This window comes from Patagioenas fasciata, chromosome 1, assembly GCF_037038585.1.
Source record: "Patagioenas fasciata isolate bPatFas1 chromosome 1, bPatFas1.hap1, whole genome shotgun sequence".
NCBI lineage: Eukaryota > Metazoa > Chordata > Aves > Columbiformes > Columbidae > Patagioenas > Patagioenas fasciata.
The window spans coordinates 21709892-21734666 of NC_092520.1; the positions used below are offsets into that span (position 1 = coordinate 21709892).

The window sequence follows — 24775 nt, forward strand, 5'->3', positions numbered from 1 at the left end:
CAAGAACTGCCCTAAACAGAGGGAATGCGATTTGGAATGGTCCTCACCCACACTGCCTGCCAGGAATGAACACGGAGGAAATGCCCCTGTCTGGGTTTCCCCTCGGTTGCACCTTGCACGTTTGCACTGACAGGAGCCCAGGACTGAACCAGCACTTAAACATTGGGGCCCCTCAGTGGAGAAGGTGCCAGAAAAAGCTGCAAACTTCAGTTACTTAAAACAGAATCCTCAAATCATCGCCTAAGCTCCCGTAGATTCACCAGCTGTAGACAGGAATCTCAAAAAATGCTTTCCAAAATGCTCCAGTGATACTTGTGGCTTTTTGAGGCTGTATAAAGAGCTTAACAACTTTGAGAGACAATCATGGATTCCAGACGCTGTGCAAGGAATACAAGGGGTAACCGAAAAACAGAAATAGACTGCGTCTGAATTTGTACAAGCCTTGGGACATTAGGTGCTCACTTCAGGGCTAAGCCTTAGGCAGCTCTGTCCACTGAGGATTTAGAATGACGAGACATCTTCAGAGGTGATACCACAGAACAAAGTTTTCCTCCCTCTGCTTTTATAAAATGAAAAACTGATTTCTTTAGACAAAAAGTGTGCTAAAGTTGCATGCATCTAGTGTTTTAATGTTATGGCTTAAAATCTTATGTGAAAGACTCCACAATAACTAGTATATTTGTGACATCAAGCACAATAAAGAATGAGAGCTGAAAGATACTTCAAATTAAGATTTTTTTAACTGATATTTGTTTGTTCTAGTCAATATCTACTGAGCTGCAAAACCAAACTGATCTTTGTAAAAGAAGGGATGTTTTCATCATAAATTCAGATGCTTATCATTTCAATTATTAGAAGAGATCACAGTTGCTAGTATGAGAAAAAAACCCTTTTTTTTTATGCCACAGAACTTTGAATGATAGAATTTGTGTATCTTCTAGCTTTCCATATCATTTTCTAATGGTATAAATATTGCTATCATTGTCACTAATATCCATGTTATCACTTTATCACTGTAGTCACTGTGAGTCCTAGACAGAAACCATAAACAGTTTGTGCAAGCCACTGTGCAAAGAGCAAAAGGGTAGTCTTTGTCCTTAAGAACTTACAATCCAAATACAACAGCAGAAATGAGGGACAGAAACCAAAGACCCTACAGATAAATATGGTAACACAACTGTGTGGACTCCAAGTGTACAAATGGTGATTAATTAAATATGGTCAAATAACCTGTGTTTCACCACAGTTCTTTGATCCCCAGCCAGATCCAAAAACCAACTAGTGTCTAAAAAAAAAAATTCCTATGCCAGACCTTGCACATCTTTATGCTTTCTTAGTACCAGTGGACAAAGGTAGCCTCCGCAGTAATATATTCATTGCTACTGGGCTATGACAGAAGTCACTGTGCTTCTACAGGTCCCCCAAGCGCTTCAGTTCTCTGGAGTTCACACCTAGGTTGGGTCCTATTCATGGATCCTGGGTCTCAATGTGAAGAAACACCTTGCCATCCTATCCTCAAATTTCAAGAGGAGAACTATTACTGACACCTAACCATGGAGCTCAGAAAAAACTCTGTCTTTCTCGGAGGGAATAATAGGCTGTCAAGGGCTCACTAGAAGGCACCTACTTTATATTTTGCACAGGTCCTCACAGAAGAAGCACATGATCATATAAAGCCTTGGAACAGTTGTTGCATCCTCTAGTCCTGAGGCAGACCACCTTGTATTTTTTGGACCTTAAACTTACACAATTTAGATGGCGTCCAGGGTGATGGCCTCATAAAACTACCTAAGATTTTTTTTCTCAGAAGGAAGCTGAACACACAGGCATAATAATCCCACAAAACATTAATAACCTGTTTTTCAGTTTAGTGGGGTTGGTTGGTTGGGGGGGGAGAGGGGAGCGGGAAGGGCTGGTTGTTTTGTTTTGTTGTGCTTTTTCCTAGTGCTCAAACTGGATATGTAGCATGAGCCAGAGAGATTTCCCAGAAACAACATCGCTATTTCACAACTCATCATACATACTTTTGAAGTTGGGCACCAAGGCAAGCCATGCAATAACCCACAGGCTTTATCTTTAGAGAAAGATGAATAAGCTGCTATGAGCCAGCTGAGTACAGGTAGATCCACACTGTCAGTGTGAGCTATTCCCAACTCTGACCTTGAGTTTCCTTATTGAGAAAGTCGTTTACCTTCTGTTACAGCTGAGTAGGAAGAAAAAACAAAGACATTAGCAACATGGACAGTTGATGGGGGATGGGGACAGGTGAGGAAGGAGAAGGTGAATTCAGCTCTTTACGTAATGGTATAGATGCCACAAAACCCAACACATCAACATGTTAACCAGTTAATTACAAAACCAAATGTCTTTACATTCGTATCTCACTCATTGCTTATTCCATTGAATAAGCAATTTGTCTTTAAAAACAAGTGAATGCACAGTCACTCAAAATAAATTAGTTTTCTTCAGGGATTTTATAGTTACTATCTATAATATATTTTATTTCCTATGAAACAGTTTCTTACGTGCAAGATCTAGGTGATCAACATCATAAATTCTACTGCTGTCCCAATGATTAAAATATATCATGAACATTTTACTTGGACCAATAATTTGGATGTACAAATCCATATATATTATGGTGTACTAGCAGATACATAGTTTTTGAAACAAGCTAGAGCAAATGAAGTATTACTTGCTTCTTGTAGAAAAATATGCTTGTATATAACCATGAGAAACTACAGTTTATGAAGGTACATCTACTGGAAAATATACAGTAAATATATATATGCAAAACTTGCAATGTTCTAGCAAGTTGAATGTTCTTAAAGTACTTTCACTTACCAGCATGTCATTCCTGTTCTGTATGATTTTTTCTGCAAGAAAGGTTTAATTTGATTACTAGCAACTTCTTTTTTTCTTTAAGAAAATGACTGAATTTTCCACTTATTTTGATGTAACTCACTAGTGTATCCAGGAAAATAATTTGGAGTACATTATCTCAAATCCAGAAACACAGCAGTACAAGGGAGCAAAAGAGATTCGTTAAACACAATGCAAACAGCACCTCTGAGTGGGGCCTTTCATAAAAGATTTCACAATTAGCTACAGATCTCAGTTGCTTCACAATGACCACCAAAAAAATCAGGGAAAATGCATCTCAGAAATAAATTGAAAATGCTGACCTATCCTTCTTTCACACACAGAGTTTTCACCAGTCCTGAGCAGCAACTCCACATGTAACTCTCTTGGATTTACCAACTCCTATAAACAACCAGCTAAATATTTATTAACAATCATCAATATTTTCACCAATACTACAACATCACCTGTAAGTTCATACTGGTACACCATTTTTATGCAAGAGATGGCTACTGAAGTATCATCCTCTTGATCTCTGATAACAACTTTTATAAAAATATCTATACATACAAAATATTTTAAATTATTTTTAGACATTGGTACAGCAATAGAATTGATGAGCCACAACAAGAAGGAAAATTCTGTGCAATTGAGGGCAGGAAGAATAATGAAGAGAGAAAAGCAAAGGGAAAGATATGGATTACATAGTCCTACACTAAAGCAGGATAGCTTTTTTTTTTTTTTAAATCCAATCTCTATCCTAGTTAGTCTGTGCCTACAATAGCTTGGTTATTATAAATCACTCATACAACACAAGTCTTGTGCCAGAAACAAGTTCACTACAGCTGCCACAGAATAGCTGAGATACAGGGCTTGGAAGGGATCAGAATGAGACTCTGAAAAAGAGAAACAGTTTGAAATGTTGTAGGTCATGCCAAAAGAGTTGCAGGAAGTCAAGGAAGGAAGAGGTTATTCCATCCATAAATGAAAATCTGGATGAAGAGATGAATTTGATATCCAGCATTTCCTCCTCTCACTATACTTCAATGTAAAACCTACTCCAGTTTCATTAATCACAGTGTGTATCCCATCTCATATCTCAGTCTTTTTCCATTTGACGGACAGCAGCCATTCATGAACTGCCATCAGCAGTTCAGTCCAGCAGCAGGACCTTCCCTCAGCAAAGCAAACATCAGAATCAAAGATTTTACATGCCCATTCAGATTTGGTTGGCTAGAAGTTAAAACTCAATTTAGTTCTCCAAAGGCTAGAATGACATCAAGTCTGTAGGCGATATTGCTTTTACTGCTACTCCTGGATGTTCAGGATCCAGTTTGCTATGCTGGTTCAAATTGGTTGTAAAGGTGAGTTCATTTTGGGAAGCTGGAATCCAGGTCTCCACTACCCATGTGGAATGTGAAGACTTGCTGGAAAACGGCAAGATACACTGCACAATTCTTACAGAAAAAAATTTATGGACAGTATAACTCTTATTCCATATACTACCAATATTCCCACTCCTTTTGACCAAACACTTGTGCATGTTCTGTTCAGATTTCATAGCTTTTTAAAGCTGTGACTTGTTCTTTTTATCTCCAAGTCCCTTCTTGCCCAATAATTCCTGTAGTGCTTCCCTTATTTCTTACTTTTCCAATGCTTTCACTCATACATATTGCTTCTAATTGAAATTACCTTTAAAATCTCGCCCTCAATGGTTCATTTTCTAACCTCCATAAAAAAGCCAAACCCTTCCTCCATACCCATCATCTCAGTTTCACATGTATTTCCTCCCAAGCCCCATAAGACTATGGCCTCCTCAAACCCTTTATCTCTTTACCTTCTAAACCCCTGCCTTTGTCTACTTACAGAATACATTTTCTCCTTTGCTGCCTGACAACCTTTTCCTACTCCTTTTTCCTTTGCAGTTATCCCACTGGTATTTACTCCTCTCTGCCTTTACGAACACTCTTGTTGTAAAATTTGTCAGAAAAAAAAAATATATATATATTTATCATTTAACTTCCCAATCTGCAAGTCCTTCATCTCTGAAGGAAAGGAAGGGATGGACGTTTTCTTCTTTGCCTCCCAGATCTGCTTTTCTTCTCCCAAACTACCCAATCTCATATTCCTTCAACCTCCTCCAGCATCCACCCACTGTCCGCCGTGTGCCCTCCACAACCTGTGTGCTGCGCCAGCTCCTACAAACACATCTCAGCCTCTCAGGGAAAAGCGCTCCCAAACCTGTACCTCTCACACTGACCCCCACCATTCCCTGCTCCGCCCTAACCCGAACTCAAACCCTCAGCACCTGGGCCAGGCCCACCCCGTCCCGGGCCCCGCGCAGGCGCACTCTGCGGAGCGCCGGGGGCGCCCTCCAGAGGCGCCGGCTGCTGCCCGCCCATCTGGCGGCGACGGAGAGGCGGAGAGACGGGCTGCGACTTGGTGGAGGGGTCAGCGGTGCAGTGGAGCTCGGAGGGAGCCCCCTGTACCTCCCAGGGCCGGGCCCTGTAAGGGCCGCGCTGGGTGCCTGTTGCCACGGGGAGAGCGGGAGCTGCGGCGGGACCCGCCGCCGTGTGGCCGCTGCGGGAGGGAGTCCCGCCTCCCTCAGGGCGGCCGGGCCAGGAGGGAGGCGGCGGCGGCGCGGGAAGAGGGGCTGCACCCCGGCCGCGGAGTGTCCGCCCGGCGGCGTGAGCAGGAGGGAGGGCACAGCTCGTTTCCCGCCCCCGGCTCGGCCTCTTCTCCTCCCTCCCCGTGTTCCTCCTTCGCTCCCGCCGCACCGGCGAGGCTGCGAGAGCGGCGCCTGCCCAGCGCCTGGGGCTTGCAGCCCCGCCAGGACGAGAGAAGGAGGTGCTGCCTGCGGGGAGCGAGCTGGATGAAGACTTGTGCCTCAGGGTGGGCTGGCAAGCCCCTCGGGCATGAAGGGGACCGCGGGGACTCTGCTCTGCCCTGCAGCCGAGCGGGGACGTCAGGTAACCGTCCCGCACGCCTGCCCCTGAGCCGTGCGCGTCTGCCCCCGGCTCGGCCCGCCTCAAGTGCTGGGAGAGCGCCAAGTGTCCTCTGAAAAGTTACCCGAGGGGCGAAGGGCAGAGGAGGAGACAGTCCTCGGTGTAGGGTTGCACGGCGGTTTATTACAGACCTCAGCAAGACCCGCTGCTTCGTGCTCTAGGAACTGAGTTGGGTTCCTGGGGCGCTGATTTCCCGGCGGGGCGAGGTGGGGCAGGGCTGGGGAGAACCGCGCTGGTGCCGGGGGGGATCCCCTGGCCTCGGCAGCCGTGGCCGTGCTGCGGCCGGCAGAAAGTTTCCACAGAGACAGAAACGGGAGAGGATCGCAGACTGGGGCGGGGTGAGGGGGGACGGCGGTGTTTTGGGAGACACGCAGCTCTGAGGGCAATGGGTGCTGCGGCTGGTGCTGCCGGCAGTTCGCTGAACTTGAGTCGTTCTTGCGTCCTCGGGTGCTGTTTGTTGCGGAGAGGTAGGGTTAAGTATCCTTAGAGTTATAATGCTGGTGTCCTTAACAGTCACATTTCAGTCTTCTGTGAAAGTTGCCTACCTCCTTGTGTCGGCGTATATATGTTTAGGAAAAGAAAACAAACAACAGAATCTTACCAGAAGTAAAGGCATAGCAGTACGCATGAGACTTCAGTGTATGTGTTGTCTTGTATGACATACCTGTAAATGTACTGCCGTTTTTTTTGAGTCACACTTTGCTGGGGCTTTTTTAACTGAATATTTGTGGGTTAAGTCTTAAGTTTGAATAAAAATATGTAGATTATCATTAACACTATTAGAGGTTAAATCCCCCATTAAATGTTTCACAATTATTTTCTTACCCATTTGCTCATAATTTTTATAAAGGACAATAAGTCAGATTAATATTTTTTCATTAGTTCTTCTGCAATCATTTAAGGAATAAAAAGTGAACAGGGTGCCCCGCAGAGGTTCTAAGCACCTTTCCTACAAGGTGAAAAAACAACATTGAGCCATCTTAATGAAAAACAAACAATAAAAAAAAAAAAAAATCTATACCTTCCAAAGGTCCCTTCCTTACCAGTCAGAAGAAAGAAGCGCACATTACAGACTGCCCTGAGAGTGAAAAGATTTAAGTAGTTTCAAAAAACTGAGGTTCCCCTCTCATAGCAAATGTTCTGCGCTAACTCCATTGATAAGATTGGAGAGAATCTACCTTGAGAATTATCAGCTGCAGTTCTGTTCTGCTTCCAAATTTTCAAGTAGCAAGGTAATCCCTCAATGTTTGCTGCAAAAGCCAGAGGAAAAACTTAAATGCAATAAGTTTAATTTCATAAGAGCAGAAAAGTTTGTGTAGCTTTTTGTTTTGTTTTTAATAATATAACAAATTTGGGAGCAAATGCAGGGGAGCATTCAAAAGCAGGTAATGCCTATGTTTGTTCTTTGGACATTGATAAGGCACTATATTTAACGTGACTTTTCAGTGTGGGTTTTTTCTTCATACAAAGTTATCTTCCTTAAAAAGATGTATCACAGTTAATGACTCAATGCCGCTTGGAGACTCTGTATGCTCAGTTTTTTGTTAATGGACTTTTATATAGCATTAAGCTGTGTGAGAGCTGACAAAAGAGAAGTGCAGGCATGTATAAAGCTTGAAATGCTTTACACTTTGCGGGGTTTTGTTCTTTGGTAGCATTTTTTTCGTTGTCAACTTCCAATGTAAAATGTCTCTGGGCTTTCATGCAAGTGGCAGATTTTATTAAACATATGAAACAATTTTCTGTTGTAAAATGTTCTCTAGCTCTTACTTCCTTGAAAAGATAGATATAACTAGGGAATTATCATTTTTCTTGACAGCATGACAGTTAAAACTTGGTTTGCATAGGAGCAAGTATGTGTAGTGCATTAGAAGAAGGTGTCGTTCTGAACTGTCATTGACTAACTTTTCAGTTTGTTTCTATGAAAGTGAATATATCACTTGTAGAATGACTGCTAGGGTATAGTTAAGAGGTAAGAAGGAATTAATATAGTGATGTAGGGTCTAATTTAAGATGTTGACTCCAGATTTAATCCATAGGCATCCAAATATTAAGTGCTTAATTCTGTAAACAGAATTGTGAGTTACGTGAGAATAGGTGAATTAAATTTCCCCATATTAGTGTCTCAGTTTAAGTCCCAAAAGTGCTGTTGATGCAGCACTACTTAAGCTACCTGGAGGTGGAGTGTGGAGTTTTGCCTTTTTATAACATACTGAAGCAAAATGCTTTGTTTGCTAATAAGCTTTCTGTTCTGACAACATGTCCAAGTTGTATGTAGCTATAGCTATCAAAAGTTGAGCTTGTGTTAGGAGTCAGGAGCTTAAACTTAACTGTGTGTTGAACACATGTTCTTTTACATCATGTGAAATCTTAAGCAACGTAAGTGACCAGGTGAAGCAATTAATTACCATTAAGGTTTGGAAGTGTGGAAAATTTGTTAAAAGAGGAAAAACATAAGGAATTTAGGTATTGAGGATTTTTTGGACATGAACTTTTGTGTTTAAAAACTAAGCTACCAGCTTTTGAAGGTAATGCATGTGTTGAGGATTTGGGGTAAAGGTATGCCTGGGGAGACACCTGGGAGATTTGCTTTTCCCTGAAAACTGTGGTTGCATATACAACATCTCTCTTGCAGTTCTGTTTGCAATTTGCAAACCTTGTACCTTGTACAGCTCCACTTTAAGGCCTTTTCTTGAAGGCTTTTTCTGAATCATGATAGGGTCAACAATGAAGTAACGAATTTTCTATCTGGTGTGATTAGATGAGGTAAGATCATGGTGAAACTGAGTGAAGTGTTTCTGTAGCAGCAAGAGACTGATACAAAATAGAATAGTGACTAAAGAAAATTCCATCTCAGTGACAAGTTCAGCACCCAGGCACTGAGGAGTACCTACTATAAATCTGTAGAAGGTGAGGGCTTCCTTTTGGGAAAGAATTCCTTCTGGTGGCCACAAACAAATAGTATTCTTGCAGAATGAGCAGGGTGAGCTTTCACTTTGGATGCCTTTTCTGTGTGTTTTTCCCTGTCTTCTGTTACATCTCCACTCAGTCTCCTCTCAACTAAAAGACTCTTTCTTTCTTTTTTTTCTCTTTTTTGTCACATTTGCTAGACCTCTAGTAGTTAATATCTTCTGCTGAATTCCTTTCAGTTATTCCTTAGGCTGAGTACCATCTATAAAAATAAAGATGTTGCCTTATCGACAAGTGAACTGTAAAGATTAGTTTACACTTCAAGGCAATGTGTTGCTTTTTATGCAAGAATATTTTATTGCTGATCACTTTTAGCTCTTGGTAAGTAACCAACAAAATACCGTTTTGAAGAACAGCCACATGTTATTTGTTTTTATCCTGTATTGTCTCAGTTGATTATCCCTAACTAAACTGTTTACCTTCTTGAATTGCATCTTAATTTTCTTCTGGATCATGTCTTCAGTTTAGCATGATTCTGAATTTTAGTTCTCTACACCGTCTGACTTCTATCTCTCCTTGTGTTAATGTGATGCTCAGATTTAACAAGTGTATTATGTCATTTAAGTTATTAATAATGCAATAAATATTATCTATCAGGACAGACTGGAGGAGATCCTCTTAAGAAAGTCTGCCAGTTTGGCAAGGCGTTGGCAATAGTGAATCTCTGAATATGGTATTGTAACCTATTTCTAAAATAACATCAGCGCAACAGGTTTCACTCCATAGGTACTGTATGTGTGTATAAATAGGAGTATTACTGTCTTTTATCAGCTGTCATAAGGCCCAAAGCAGGAGTAGTATGTGTTTCTGTTATGAAGGGTTTGTTAACAATATATCACAACTTTCAAGGAAAGAAAGCACTCTGGAGGCTTATAGTTTAGAAATTCTTTTTAATACAGTAGTTTTCAGTGAGCAACCAAATACCTTTTCCTGACTGGCAGGTCAAAATACTCCTGGGCAATGCACCTTGCAATCATATCAGGTATACTATTTGTAATTAAAATGCTGTTCACAGACCTCATGAAAATTACCAAGTCAATGAAGTACTAGTTTTACTTTCTAGTTGTGACAATTGTTTGTAGTAAGTGACATTAGTCAGCAAATAGTGGGGAATAATATGTCAAGTTTTAGATCAGGAGTGTCAAACTGATTTTAACCGGGAGACACATCAACCTTGCGGTTGGCCAAATGTAATTTTAGGACTGTATAAATGTAGGAGTAGTTACATTTATACAGTCCTAAAATTACATTTGGGCCTTTGAAGGCAACTGTGAGGCTGATGTGGCCTGTGGTGAAAATTAGTTTGGCACCGCTGTTTTAGATAATTTCTAAAGGTGATGCAAGGTCAACATTTGTACACATTTAGGAAAACATTAGAGGAAAACTACAAATGTTGTTAAAAAACTCATTCCCTGTTAAGAGTGTGTGTCCCTGAAAATTGTGGGAATCTAAAGTCTCTTAAATTGTCATTATATTAAATTGATCTTAAATTTACCTGCTTTCTGCTAATACATGGAGGTTTAGATTTAACAAAATGATACTGAACATCTAATCATCTTTTTTCTACCTCAGCAGAGAGACTGACCGTGATGTTCCAAATTAATATATTTGTCAATATTGCTGTTGATTTAAGTCACATAACATGTATCAGCCTCTGAAATTGAAGAATTAATTTTGTAAACTGCAACATATGTAAATAATACCCAAATACCAAAATACATTACTTCCTTCTTGTTGTGCTTTAAGCATTCACTACTTCTGAAGGTGAACATTTAACACAAATTCTGAAAACTTCATCATTTTGTGTTTGTATAAACCTGGAAATACAGCTTCTATTTATTTTTGATCTATGGAATTTGGATTTTTTATAGTGAACACCATTACTCTATATTATCACAAAAAATTACTGGTAAAAACATGTTTCTCTGGATAAAAAACTAGATAGCTTTTGGAACAGAACAGTTTTGAGGAAAAACTTACAAGATTGAAGAAATTGTACAATCTGTATAAAACAAAATTAAGCATTAATTAAAAACCCGACAAAATAGTACATATAAATTTATGCTAATCCCAGCAATTTATTTGATTGCAGAAAAAAGGAAATTGTTTATTTTGGAAAAAATGACAGATATTTATGTAAAGTTTCGTTGTTAACAAGGAATCGTAAAGTAATTTGCAACATTTATTTGTGAAAAACATAATATGTGTGGGGAAGCAGGTCTCATTTGTCAAGAAAACATCATATTTTTTATATATTACCAGTGAAATTAACTTTTTTATCAGTTAGCTTACCTGGTTCATTGAACTCTTACAGATGAATTCAACAGGATTTTGAGGCTGGTGTAGTGTTTGGGTTTTTTTCTAATAATCATGTGTCTTTTGAAACTACCTTATTTTGGTTAGGGTTTTTGGTTTTTTTTTCCCCTCTTGGAATTTGATTTCCTCCTACTGTTTTTGCCAAACTGGAAAAAATGTATTTTGTCATGTATATGAGGTACTCCATCTATAAAAGGAATTGGAGATCAGCCTGTCTGGAAATATTTGGAGCTAATTCTTTAAAAAAGATATTCTAAAATTTTAAGGAAAATAATTGGAAAGGCTAGAAAAACATGAAATCAATTTTGTTGTTGAGCATACAACAGCTTTTCAAAAGAGCAGATATATTTGCATGTTGCAAGTGGAATGAGGTAATGGAAATTCTGGAGGTTTTCCGCCGTCCCAAGAAGTGTTATGAAGAAAGACCGTGTATCATTTGAATTTCTTGCTTTGAAAAAACTATTACTATATTCAAAATACAGTTGAAGATTTTTCTAAAAGAAAAGAAAGGTTCATTTATTTGGCAGTTTGTCCCAGGCAAAAAATTACTTACTTAGTTTGCATGTGTTCATGATTTTGCTTTAGGGAAAGGATAATCTACAGCAAAGCCTTAGTTTGGTGAAAGAAAGTTGAGAAATCATATCATTTCTTTTCTAACCTGCTGGAATGGTGCAAGCTATGTGGGTCACTTCACATGATGTATATTGCAACTAACTTTATCGTTGCAATCATAAAAACATATATGTCTTGTTTTAGCACAGCACTTGATGCTTTGGCTTCAGCACATGGTTTCTTAAACAAATGAAGGGCAATTCTGACATTCTGCAGGGGAGGGACAATTCTTTCAAGACTATTTAATGTTTTTAGTAAGTTATATATTTTTAAGTGAAAAATACATACTGTAAGGGAGGTTCCACTTTTAACTGACAGAGCAGAACTACCTTGTATGTGTTTATGAATAATTTGCTGTTTTTATGAAGCTCATTTTCTACTTTACATTGTCACCAGCATCAGCAGGAAGGATGGTGAGCATCTTTGTTCCAGTTATTTTGTAACAGACAGGAAAACCTGATGTTTAAAATAAAAAAAGCAGGAGACACTCTCAAAACCTCTTGAATTCCAGTGAAAGCTGAACCTTAGGAGCTTCTACTCAGTCATCTACTAATTGTGAAAATTCAGATCTTTTAGTGTTCTGGGCTTTTCACATTTCTTTTCTGCACTGGGGTTTGATCACTTTGGAGGATCTGTTCATTTGGACAAGGCACTATTTGTAGACACAAATTCCCTACGGAAGCCCTTTGTCTTGTTGTCTGCTGCTTCCACTTTCTCTGTTTAAAGTTCTGTTCTATAAAGAGTTTTTCATTCTTGCTGCTGTTCTCCTCCTCCTCCATCGCTTGTCTACAATGGGTGTATGCTTCTGAAGAGCTGCTTTAAAATTTAAAGTAGCGGGCTTTCCAGGTTGCTTGTACAAAATCTGATTGACGTCTCCTTTGCAAGCAGTGAGAGGGTACTGATGTAGATTCCTAGTCTATTTGTCAAAAGCTTCAGCATACCTGCTTCTTCCTTGATGTACGATACGACATAAACAGTTCTGGAATAGTGTCTGAGTTTCATCTCCTGGCATAAAGAAAGAATACGTGCAAGAGAACTATTAATAGATTTCCTCAAAGTTATTAAAATATTTTTTACCAAAAACTTGCAAAGAGCCTGAGTCTTAGGACAGAAGATTCTCTCAAAGGCAAATAGTTACTTAAAAACCTGGGAAGAGAGATTGGGAATGTGTGTTTTGTTTTGGTTTGGTTTTTTACCCAGATGAGTCAGGTTACCAGTGAGGTCTTGGGATAAGAGATAGTGGAACATATCCTGTTCAGTTTGAAGAAGTAAACCAGTAAGAAGGTGAGAGCTTTAGCTGAACGTTAGTGAATTAAACAAGGTAGCTGCTACTAAAACAGCAGCATTATTTCCTGGATGTGTAACTTTCTTTCTCAATAGATTCTAAGTAGCTTCTCAAAGGATCTTGTGGGGGACTACGGTGGGTCCGTGGATTCCCTGTTTCTGTTAATTTTAAATGCCATAGGCAGTTTCAATTATTCTATCTCAAAAAAAAAATTATACAAGCTTATAAACAATTCAGGGAAAAGCAGAAAACATGTCAAGGAGATGCTATGCCTTCTTCAACAGATGATCAAACAGATTACAGTTCTTCAGCTTGTAAAAGAGGCACTAAAAGGTAAAGTGACAGAAGTTGATGACATTGAGTGGCATGAAAAAAGGTGAAGATTGGCTTATTATTCACCATTTCTCATTGTGTGATAACATTCAATGAAACTATCAGTCAGCAATAAAATAAACCAAATTATTAAGTAATTAAGCTGTCAAATTCAATGCCAGAGGATATTATAGTGGGCACATGTGTAAAGGACCTCAAAGCAGAGTATTCAGACTGATGGACGGTGAGTTCACTGGTAGCTATCAGGTGGAGATGTCCAGAGGCAGTTTCTGGGCTAGGAGGTCTCTTAGTCCATCTCATATGCAGAGAGGTAGAAGAACATGCTGATGATGGAAATGTCAGTCCTCGACCTGTTCCTTACATTTTCTTTTCATAAGCATCTTGTTTATCAGAAGCAAGATAGTGATTTGATACACAAAATCTGCCCACCGTTACATTCAGCTGCATGCTATGGATGCTTGTGTTCAGCTGCAAATGGACATCTGTGTCAAACCAATGTGTTCAGATAGCCTTCCACTGGATACTGAGTAAATTATCTTGCCAAATGTAGTTTTAAATCAAAAGCATTCAATGCTTTCTTCTCATTCAGTCTCTGTAGAGAAACTTACAGCACACAATTTAGATGGTCTGAATCACTTTTTACTCCTTTGAACTAAAACATCTTAAACAATCATGATGTTAAGTTGTACTAGTCAGTTTAAAGACCACTAAAAAGGCCAAAGAAAGCTGTGGTTTGGGAAATAAGTAGACTCCTTCATAATTGTTTTTTTAAGGGTGGAATTACAAGGATATTCCAGTCAAGTTTTGCAAAGAATTTTTCCAAGGTGCCAATAAAGGCTTTCCCTTGTCCAAAAGATTATTTCAGATAAAGCGCTGTAAATGTGCTTCAGTTCTTGATGCAACTGAACATGGCTTGGAAATCTATGACAATACTATAGTATTGTGAAGGTCTTTATTGATTCTAATGCAAGGGCATACATTAAGAAATTGAAAATGCGATCAAAGATAGTACATTTTAAGGAGTATAGTTGGTTTCTTGTTAATATTGAGCATTGTATGTTTAGGATTATAGCAAACATGAGGCTACTGAAATCTTGAACTTTAACTTCTCAAAAGAAAGGCAAAGTCAACTTAGACCAGCGGAGAAACTCCCATGCCTCACCCAGTCTCCCGAGTAAAATGAGAGGGTTTCAAGGAAAACATATACATTTAGGTAAAAAGGTATTTTTTGATCTTCTTTAATAATACCCTTTGTTAGCATATACGGTCTTAACAACGTATTTGACTAATAGCTGAGAGCAAAATAGCAATCTCATCAGACCTGCTTTATTGTGGGAAGTCATTATACTTCTGAAGTGTCTGCAGTAACCCATCAACATGGGTTATTGCGTTCTTAATACTGGATGATTGACATATATATGATTCTGCTCTTTGGCCAGCTTCCACCTACCTTGCTATTCCCTATTTAGAGAATCTTTTCATGAGAAGAGATTGTATTTTATGAAACGTTAGCCTTTTAGCAATAAAGGAAGCATGTCTAGATGATAAGGGAGTTTTCACTCTCATTTCTTTTATTTTTCCTTAAGTGAGGGTTAATCTTAGATCTAAGACAAATGAAATACCTATGCTAAAAGAAAGTATCCCTCCCCTAAAGTGTGCTGCTGCGTATCTCTATTTTCTTCTGATTAATGATTGCTAACCTGTTCTCAGTTTGGGGATTATCTGTTCCTGTGGTCATCTATCTAAGACATAGAAATCTGACACTTTTTTCTTTGAATTGTTACTGTCATTATGCAATGTCTTTTACACAGCACTTACTGAATTCTTTGGAATATTTTGAAAGTACCTGTAAATTATGGCAGTTTTTGTCTGGATCTGTATTCAGGATTATTTGTGTGTGTGTCTTAATGATAAGTTAACTTACAGACAGTTCAGTCAGTAACCCAAAACCAGCATCAATTGCTATTGTTTTCTCAGCTGAGTAAAAAAATATGCTAATAACAAATCCATTCAGTACCCCATTCAAACAAAAAATGCAAGTGTGCCTCAGCATGCCAGTAAATTCTTGTCTCAGGTTGCTTATATACTTGGCACCTGCACATACATCTTTGAGCATGCCAGACTTTTATCTGTGATGAATGCAAAACTGATTGAAGACCTCATAGTGCCAGATAATAATTTCTGGACATGCATTCTGATTCATGTGTTTTATTTAGTCCTATCATCAAGCTGCTGAACAAGTACAGAATTTTTTCTCATGTTTCTAGCCCATGTTTCCAGCAGACATTTGCTCCATCCACTCTTGGCTGCCGGGCGTACTTCAAGGTCCATGCCTATCCAGAAATCAGCTCCTCATGCAATATCCAAAAGCTGAGGCCATCTGTGAGATCTGCTTCTCATCTATCCATCATTAGGGTTTATTGATTGTACTGTCATTTTCAGGTATCATCTCTGACTCAGGGTCAGTCTCTTTACCATGAGTACTGCAGCTTCCAGCTCACTGTGTGAATGAATGAGCATGGACTCAAAGAGTCCTTTTGCACAGTGTGCAGAAAATTCTAATTAGCAGCAGGAGTGACTAGGCTAAAATCATTTTTATGGCTGCATACAGGATCCTAATTTCATTGAAATTGCACCTCCATGAGGTTTTGGCATACCTAATGCTGCAGCTATCGGAATACAGCTTTGGATGAGTTGTCTACAAGCTTACCTCACAGCTATGTCTAAAATTCATTCACTTTTCCTGGCAATTATGTTTTTAGTCAAGTGGCAAAAAGCTCTAAAAAGATAATATGGATTTATTAGTTAGCAGAATACTGCTTCTTAGTACCTAATTTTCTCTTGGCAGGTCGAGTTACTATGTGTTTTTCTGTCACGAGTTGCAACAATCAAACATATTATTTACAGGAAGCTACAAATATTTTTGATGTGTTTCACATATACAGGTTTTTCACAGGGATAAAGATCCTACTGAAACTTCATGTCAAATATCAAGGTATCTCTCAACCAGTATAACTACCTGCACAAACAGGATCCTTCTTGTGAATTGTAACTTATGCTCTGAAGGAATTTTGAATCAAATTTCAACCTATTGAGGCCTGCTGGAACTTTAGAAAGATTCAAAGATTACCACACACACCGTCTTCAGGTTTGATTTACTTGTCATGGCTTAAACTGAGCCAGCAATTGCAATCGTGATAGCCTCTTGCTTGCAACCCCTCTGCACCCAAATAAGGGAGAGAATTGAAAGGGAAGGGAGAAACTCGTGGATTGCAATAAAAACAAAATGGAAAATAGAATATAAAGATACTGCAATTCCTCACAAACTCCATCTGCACTGAGCTGCCAGTCCTGTGAAGAGAGCACCCTGATCCTGAACAGTTGATCCCAGAGAGACAGTGAAAAAGCCAAGAAGGCCCGGAGGCCACCGCTGAATGGCAGAACCTCAAAAGGCTGAACTAAAAGAACTCCCGAATGGAACTCAGCCAGAACAGAGCAGAACCAGAATGCATCTTTGTCTCCCTAGCTGGAAAATGCAATTCTTTTCAAATATCAAGCATGATGCTAATGGCATGGAATATTCTTATTGATCAGCCTGGATGTCAGTCAAGGTCTGCCCCATCCACGCTCCCCTTCCCAGCTGCCTCACAGCTGGAGGCAGAGAGATCAGAAAGACCTTGGTCTCCTAGACAACAACCAAGATAACAACAAACTCTTACATTCACTTAGTTCGGACTCAAAGACACTGGAAAGTTACTTGAAGAAAAACATTAACTCTGTCCTGGGGTGTTATTTTCTTGTTCTCAAATTAAATCCAAATGACTGTGCTAGCTACAAAAAATAAAAGTTTCTAACTGCATGACTAAAATTAACTCACGTTCAGTCAAACTAGCACAGTCCTGTAGTGTTGTTTCTGAAAAATAGTTTTCCTGTCAGCTTTCTTCTTATTTACCAGAGGAGCAATATAATTGTGAGTATGCTTATTTGTTAAATACTGTCCTTGTGTTTGTAGCTGTTAAAAACTTTAGGAAAGGAGTTCCAAGGCTGCTTTTAAAGTACACAGTTAGGGCACAGTTCAGTTGACTGGCCAGTAGTTGTTGCAGTAGAAGGTCAGGAGTCTCCCATGTTTGGTAGCTCCATGTAGATGCCTCAGATACTCAAAGGCACCTGGAACATGTTCTTTTGGGAGTAATTGAGAAAGTCCTCCATTGGCAGAGTGCAGCTTTGCTGACAGGTAGGCACACCCGTGTAGATTTTTTTTTTTCTTCCAATCTTGATGTTGCATTCTGATTTCCCTAAATCAAAATGATAGTTCCTGAAATTTTTCAACAGCAAAATACACATTTGTATATTAATTTGTTGAATAAGAAATTGTTTTAACTATAGATAAGAGCCATGATTTTGGGGACTGCATTGTAAAAAGGGTATTTATTCATAAAAAGTTATTTATGTGTATAAAATCAAATATATTGCATATCTTGGCCTCTCTTCCACCTTTTTCTATCTGTAATCTTGTAAGTTTGGAATCTGAGTTCATCAGGAATTTACTGATAAAAGAAATGGTTCAAAGTGATTTTACACTGTAAAGTCCTTTACATTCTAGAAATGCATGAGATACCTATGCTGCCGAAGTTGACCCCATTGATTCAAAATTACCAGATTGTCTTTTTGTGGTGCGCAAAAATGGAAAATATGTATGGATGGCAATTTAAAAATACGTTAGCAATAAGTAACTATTTCTTTCTTAATTCTGTTTTACAGTATTGTCCAAAGACAATGACTCTATAAAAGCAATAAGTTAACTAAAACCACTGGTGAGAGTATTTTTATTTTATCTCTAGTAATGTGAAAGAAAAAAGGAAGAAAATGCATACCTTACAATAAGTGAATTGACTGAAGCTGGTTGTAGTAACAAGCTGTCTGCAATCAACTGCAGCAGCTGAAGTTACGAGATACTGATAACATTTGGAGAGACTGCCATGACTTTCTCTGAATAACTCTGGAAAAAGAATTCATTCTTTCTGTTCATCCTTTTGAATAGCTTATTAATGCAGATGTTATTCTAAAGGAGAGGCTGCCATGTCTTTTCTTCCTCTTCGTTTTAGATGTAAACTAATGTAGCATTAAATACATGAATTACGCTTTTTCACAATCTAGGTCTTTAACGGGAAAAAAATCATGAGATAAAACTGAGATGCTCCAGGCTTTTGTCACAAGAAAGCAATTGGTACTGCATGAGAAATAGGGACAACTGGTGATACCTTCAGTAGTCACAGAAGATTAAGGAAACAGAGTGATTCTAATGGAAAGAAAATATTATCTCTTTCTTGTAAAACAGTCTTATCATGATTCTCTAGAATCAGTTGACAGGAACAAGTAAGAATCTTAAACTGAAACTGTGTGTTGATAATAGGAACAACACAATGCTCGTATGTAAAAATGCCTGAAAGATACTCAAAGCAGTTTTATTTTTCTATTCATAATGGGTATTAAAATCAGAATAATTTTCTGATAACATTTCTGAGACAGGATATACTCTTATGGCAGGTGAAATAAGTCTTGAACATGGAAGGTATGTCTTTATATCTCTATGAAGTGGACAGCATGTCCCAAAAGAGTGCAGGATCGTGCAGTAGCCTATATATAATTGGAGATAGCTATCCCTAACTCCTAAGATAATTATTTGCATAGAGATGTGTGTGGATATATGTATGTGTCTGAGTTTCAGCAGCTATTGTGTAAACTACTGTGACTATGCTGCCAATATAAGTCTGTTAGATGCAGCAAGCACAATGCCATGGGAGATGCATGAACTATCTTATTTACTTATTGGTGTCTCTTTCTCTGGAGACATTCAAAACCCGCCTGGACACATTCCTGTGTAACCTCATCTGGGTGTTCCTGCTCCAGCGGTGGAATTGGACTAGATGATCTTTCAAGGTCACTTCCAATCCCAAACGTTCTGAGATTCTGTGATTTTTACTGGCATAGTTTTAACATGCTACACTAGAACACCATTAAACATGATGTTATTCAGGCAGGACTCTTGAAACATTTTATAGAACCACAAAACTAATTAAATAACTAAAATACTGTATTTCTGAACATAGGTATTTGCCAATATACTTCAAACTTTCATGTTACATGTTCTCTCTCTGCTGATAACTACTTTGAATTCAATAACTCCCTTGTACTAAGAAACATTTGTGCTATTATGAACAATTTAGTAAGAGATTCTAAAACTAGAATTTGAGTTGGTAATAGAGCAGCTGAAAACAGAGAAGTTTAAATTTCTTTTTCTGTCATTGTGTTTAGGATTTCATTATAAGTAATGTTTAAAAAAAATCTATGAGGATCAAATGTTTAATTGAATAATTATGACTCCCTAGGAAAATGATATTTATGACACTTGTAAAAGTTACAAATTACTCGGATACTAATGCAACAGAAGATATGAAAGTGGGAGTAGTTGAAATGCTTTTGTGTCCAGGGAAAAGCAGTTTTATTTTCTGTAGGTAGACACGGGTGAGCTCACCTCTACAAGCTGAGCAAAAGAATTCCTTCTGTTTCACAGTAACTGAGTTTTACAATATTCACTATTCAGTCAAGAACTAAAATGAAGTGATTTTGGTGATACTGCATGTCAATACTGAGGTGGTAGTTCTGGTGATCTGTGTTGACTTATCTAAGCAAGACAATTTTTCTAGCTTTCCAATTTTTATGTAGTACTATTAAATTTTGCAAAGTAATGTTGAAACTTTAGTAATTGTCTCTACTCATTAAAAATCATTTGAATGAACAAGCTTCTGTTCCAAAGCCCTTCAGTTCTTAAGGAAAGTGGAAACTTCTCTAAGCTTCCAATAATTGATAGCAGCAAGTACTTTCTGTCTACTTCTGTGAAGTACTGGACATCTGACTCCTTTCTTATGGGATAATCCTGTTACTCTCTGTTCAGAGATAAAAATAAAATAGTATCTTTTGTTTCTGTAAGGCTAAAATTGCTGTCATTGCCTTTATGACTTCTCTGTTATTTTTATGTCCTCTTTTCTCAGTAATTTAAAAACTTGAGTAATAAAAACTGTCAGTGGTGTTATATTGTCTCCTCATGTGAGTTGCCATCAGTCATCCTCCATACCTATGCAAAACAACCCTATATCACTTGAGGAAATGGAGATACTGATGGCATTAGCAGGTCGTCCTCTCCACTACATATGTTATTGCTAGGGCCTTGAATCTTAATTTTCAGTGGATTTGCTGGCAATCAGCTATTCTACAAAACACTCCAAAATGTGAGAATTTTGAGTTAATTTTCAGATTGTATATGGGAATGTGCTTTTCCAGCTAGCTGTTTCATCTTCCTTTAAATATTTCTGCCTATTTCTCCATATATTGTCCTATTCCGTTATCTGCAGTTGTTCCTTGCCAGTGTGTGTTACCACTGCAGGTTGTTTTCATCTTCTCCACCATTTCTCAGTTTCTTCCTTTTGTTTGCTTCTCTCATCTTATTTCTTTGTTTCTCTTTTGCATGTTGTTCCCCTGTCTTCATGTCTCTTGCCTCTCATAAAGCAATCTTATCACTTCTATTCATCGTCGTATAGATAACTTTTTCTTTCTTCTCATGACCTGAGCATAAGCCATTTGAATTTTGAAAGCTTAGTGAAAAGCTGTCTGCCTCATTTCATGGCAAAAATCCACAGTGAGCTCTAGTAAGTGGAAAGAGAAACTGTAGAGGAAGTTTTGCTTAGCCTAGAGGAAGATTTCTTATTAAGCAGTTTCAGGAGGTCATTGCAGGTTAGTTTAAAGTAAGATAGTGGTAAAACATATTGTTTTATGAGTTTGCTTTAGGTTTGACTTACTGAAGAGTCTATAGTGTAGTTATAGTATACTGTAGGAAATTAATGAATAGTTTTTCTCATCACAGCTGTCATAAGAGATCATGATGTTTGCTTCAATGAGTTTGATAGTTCTACATTCTTTATAAGTCTTCTCCATCATCATTATTGAATGATGGTCGTTGGACTTTTCAGTTACAGAAGTGTCTGTTTACAGGCAAGAGAACATTCTACTTGCTAGTGCTTCTTCCCACAATTAAACAAATATAATTAACGCTGTGGTTCTGGTGAATTACCGTTCTTGAATAGTTCACTGTTGTCTATTGAAGTAAATACCCAAGTAAGACATTACACTATTTCATGCTGTTAGGAGTGCATCATGTCTGTCAGAATATTTGCCCGACATTTTAGTAGCAAATCTAACACAGATTTGATGTAAATACAGAGAATATACAGTAATATGTTACTGAGAAGTTGTACTCTGGTTATGTGTCTTAATTTCATAATGAAGTCATAATGTTCTAACTTCTGTAAATAACAGACTAAATAGGGCCCAGCTTTCCAAGTGAATAAATCTCATAGCTTATTTAGTGACAGGAGACACTTCCCATGCCATGTAACCTTGTGTTCACTGGCAGAAGGTATAGTGTAACTTAGAAATGTCAGATTGTATTGCAATCACATAAGAATCCAAGTATCTTTTTTTTACTTCTTGCTCTCCATTTTTTTATGACGAGCCATGCTGAAACTGTAATGAGAATTCAAAGACTTACTTCAGCAGATAGGTGGCAGAATGAATATTTTGATAACTGGAAGAAAAGCTGTGGTGTTGTGTCACAAGTCCTTTCTATTATCTTGTTTACCTTTAGCAAGGTATGGAAGAATGGAATCCTGTAATATAGTAAGCATTACCTCACAAGAAACTTCAAGGAACAACCTCCTTTTTGTTATGTGTATATATTTTAAATATTTCTCTATATATACCCATATATATATATATACATGTAAATTTTTTAATATTTTGTTTACATATTTACTTCTCAGCTAGAGTTGCTGATGCACTTTGGTATCCAATATTTCCTGGCTACACACATCACGTTTTCACATGTCAAACTTGAGTTGATGGTAACATTAAAGTCACAGTATTTTTATAGCTTAACTGTGGAAGCACCTTGTCAAAAATCAATTGTGTCAAAGCAGCTTGACCTTGCATGTAATTACTAATTAAAAGCAATCCTAACATGTGGTTCAAATATTTGAACTGCACAAAAATACCATGTCTTTATTTTCCTTTATAAGTAACAAATAAAGTCACAGTAAGTGGCCAAGGGGATATTTACCAAACTTCTCAGGCCTAAACTTTTCCCTTATATAGCTGCAAAGCTGAAAATTAAATGTTAAGAGTCATTTTGAAAAATATTTTTCCCCCTCCAGAAATATAGGCTGATTCCATGTTCACTGTAGGGTTCCACGTGTCTTATTTTCCCAAAAACCTTTGTGGGACAATAACAAGGAGAAGGCTGTGGATCATTCTGTGTTGGCTGTCTAGTTCCAGCCGCTGACATTTTCTGAAGACTTATGGCATCTCCTTTGGTGTGAGATTGCATTTGCTGCTGTGACGGGGTGGATCCTTTGCAAATCAGGCTGCTGAAAATGTGTTGCCACCAGAAGGGCTTGTCCGGTATGGTGCTTGTTCCTTGGTTTCTGTCCCAAGGATCCTGAGCGAAGAAAGCACCAGAAGTGGATTTGCCTGTTATTGCTGATGGACTCTCTAGAAAAGAGGGTAACTGAGAGAAGGCTAAGTATCAAGTGAATTATACTCATGCACTGCCAATGAGTAAGCACCCTTTACAAGAAATTGTAAAAGCACATCTGTTGCATATCATTGCATGGATAAAAAGACAAATTCAGCTGTTGGCTTCACTGAAAGTCTTATAACAAGTCTTACAGATATGTAAATATTAGATATTTGGAATATTGATATTCTTAAAATATATCACACCTGTTTAAAGTATTATGATAAATATTTGGTACAGGATACATACATTCGTAATAATGGACATAATAAACATTAGCAGATATCAAGGACTATTAAATGCTATGGAAGTTGTTTTGAGAGGGGAATACTTGATCTTGCAAATACTTCACATGCCCAAGCTGTCATCCTGAAAAATTACAGGTCACAACCAAATGAGTGTAAATTTCTTCATAGTGAAGTGTTTTTGCAGACTGTTTTCAGCATTTTATGTTAGGCATTTATGTTGTATTTATGGGGTATGTTTCTTAAAATTCTTGGAAGATTTAAATATGAGTACCGTAAAGGATTGTCATTTACCTACTGTAAGCTAAGTAAAAACAAGCTAAATGTAATTCTTGTTAGATTGTAAGAAAGGAAGTACTATGTGTAACATTGAACTTTTCGTATACAAACTTGTACAATATTCAAAACTAAATAGTCTCATAATGAGGGCTTATCTTTTCACAGTGACTGGCAAGGTATCCCTTTCTTCAAGGATGCTTTGATTGGAAATATTTTGGGAGGCATTTGCCTGTGCTAAATATAACATACTGTGCATAGTTCAACAGGTCTTTAAAATAATTTATGACTTTGTGTAATGCACATACAGTTAATGTAAGATAGACATATATACTGCAGTGGCTGTAAGTTTTAGAAGTCCAAAATTATTTCTCCAGAACAGAAGCAAAGGAGTTATTTTACACTGGGGAGTACTGAATTTTATTTAATATAACTTGGAAAAAGGTGTAGTTGATGAGCTATCCACCTGTGTGATTATAGGCTGGAGAAAGGGATAGGGAAGTGGGAAACCAAGTTCAGAAAGTTACTAGCTATTGGAGTACTCCCATCAGCTTCCAAGAGAATGCTGGAACAGCCAGACTGTAGATTAATATTCGACAGGTTCACTTGCAAGCTAGTCTGTTAATACTGGATCATTTTGCAGCAAATATTTAAAGATTTAGATATAACCGAAAAGTAACAGGGATCATAATGTTGTAGGATAATCAGAAAACTACTTCAGAGAAAAAAAGTGTTCACTAACTACGCATGTTCCTTGAGACAATTAGTGGGGACTGGCTCATGTCGATCTTCTCAAGACTGAGACTCTTTGGGGAGATAAGTTGCATCCCTGCTGCATATATGCAGAAGTATATCATGGTGTGGCAGCTACTTCAGAACACTTTGGACTATGACATGAGCTATGGCAGCCTTGTAAAGCAGAAAAGGGGTGAACAGAATGATACTGTAGCTACAGCTGGGTAAACAATTGTTTAAATTTTCCCATCTGTCAGGAATCCCATGTCCAACTGACATTTGGTTACGAATATTTCAGGTTCACACTTACTGATTCCATCACACTGAGAATATGTCATCCTTATTGTGGTAGCTGAATGGGTGTATCTGTATAATCATGGATATACATACGTTTGTGTGATTGTATACATGTAGATGTATGTATGTACACTCATATATAAAATCAGGGAATTGCAGTTTGCTGTAATAGGAGTGTTTAGAAGACTTACAAATCAGGCCAGTTTTAAAT

The 24775-nt window shown here is 38.1% G+C and overlaps 1 protein-coding gene across 5 annotated transcripts in view; it reads left to right on the forward strand.

The window, feature by feature from the left end:
* Positions 1-5456: 5456 nt before the first annotated feature.
* The window catches only part of SGCG (sarcoglycan gamma), a 129283-nt gene continuing 109964 nt past the window's right edge, over positions 5457-24775 (forward strand). For 2 of the 5 annotated variants that reach the window (XM_071804234.1, XM_071804235.1), the window contains exon 1: positions 5457-5831. The gene's annotated coding sequence lies outside the window, so the exon portion shown is untranslated. The remainder of the gene's footprint in view (positions 5832-24775) is intronic. The other 3 variants (XM_071804207.1, XM_071804215.1, XM_071804209.1) reach the window with 2 other exon arrangements.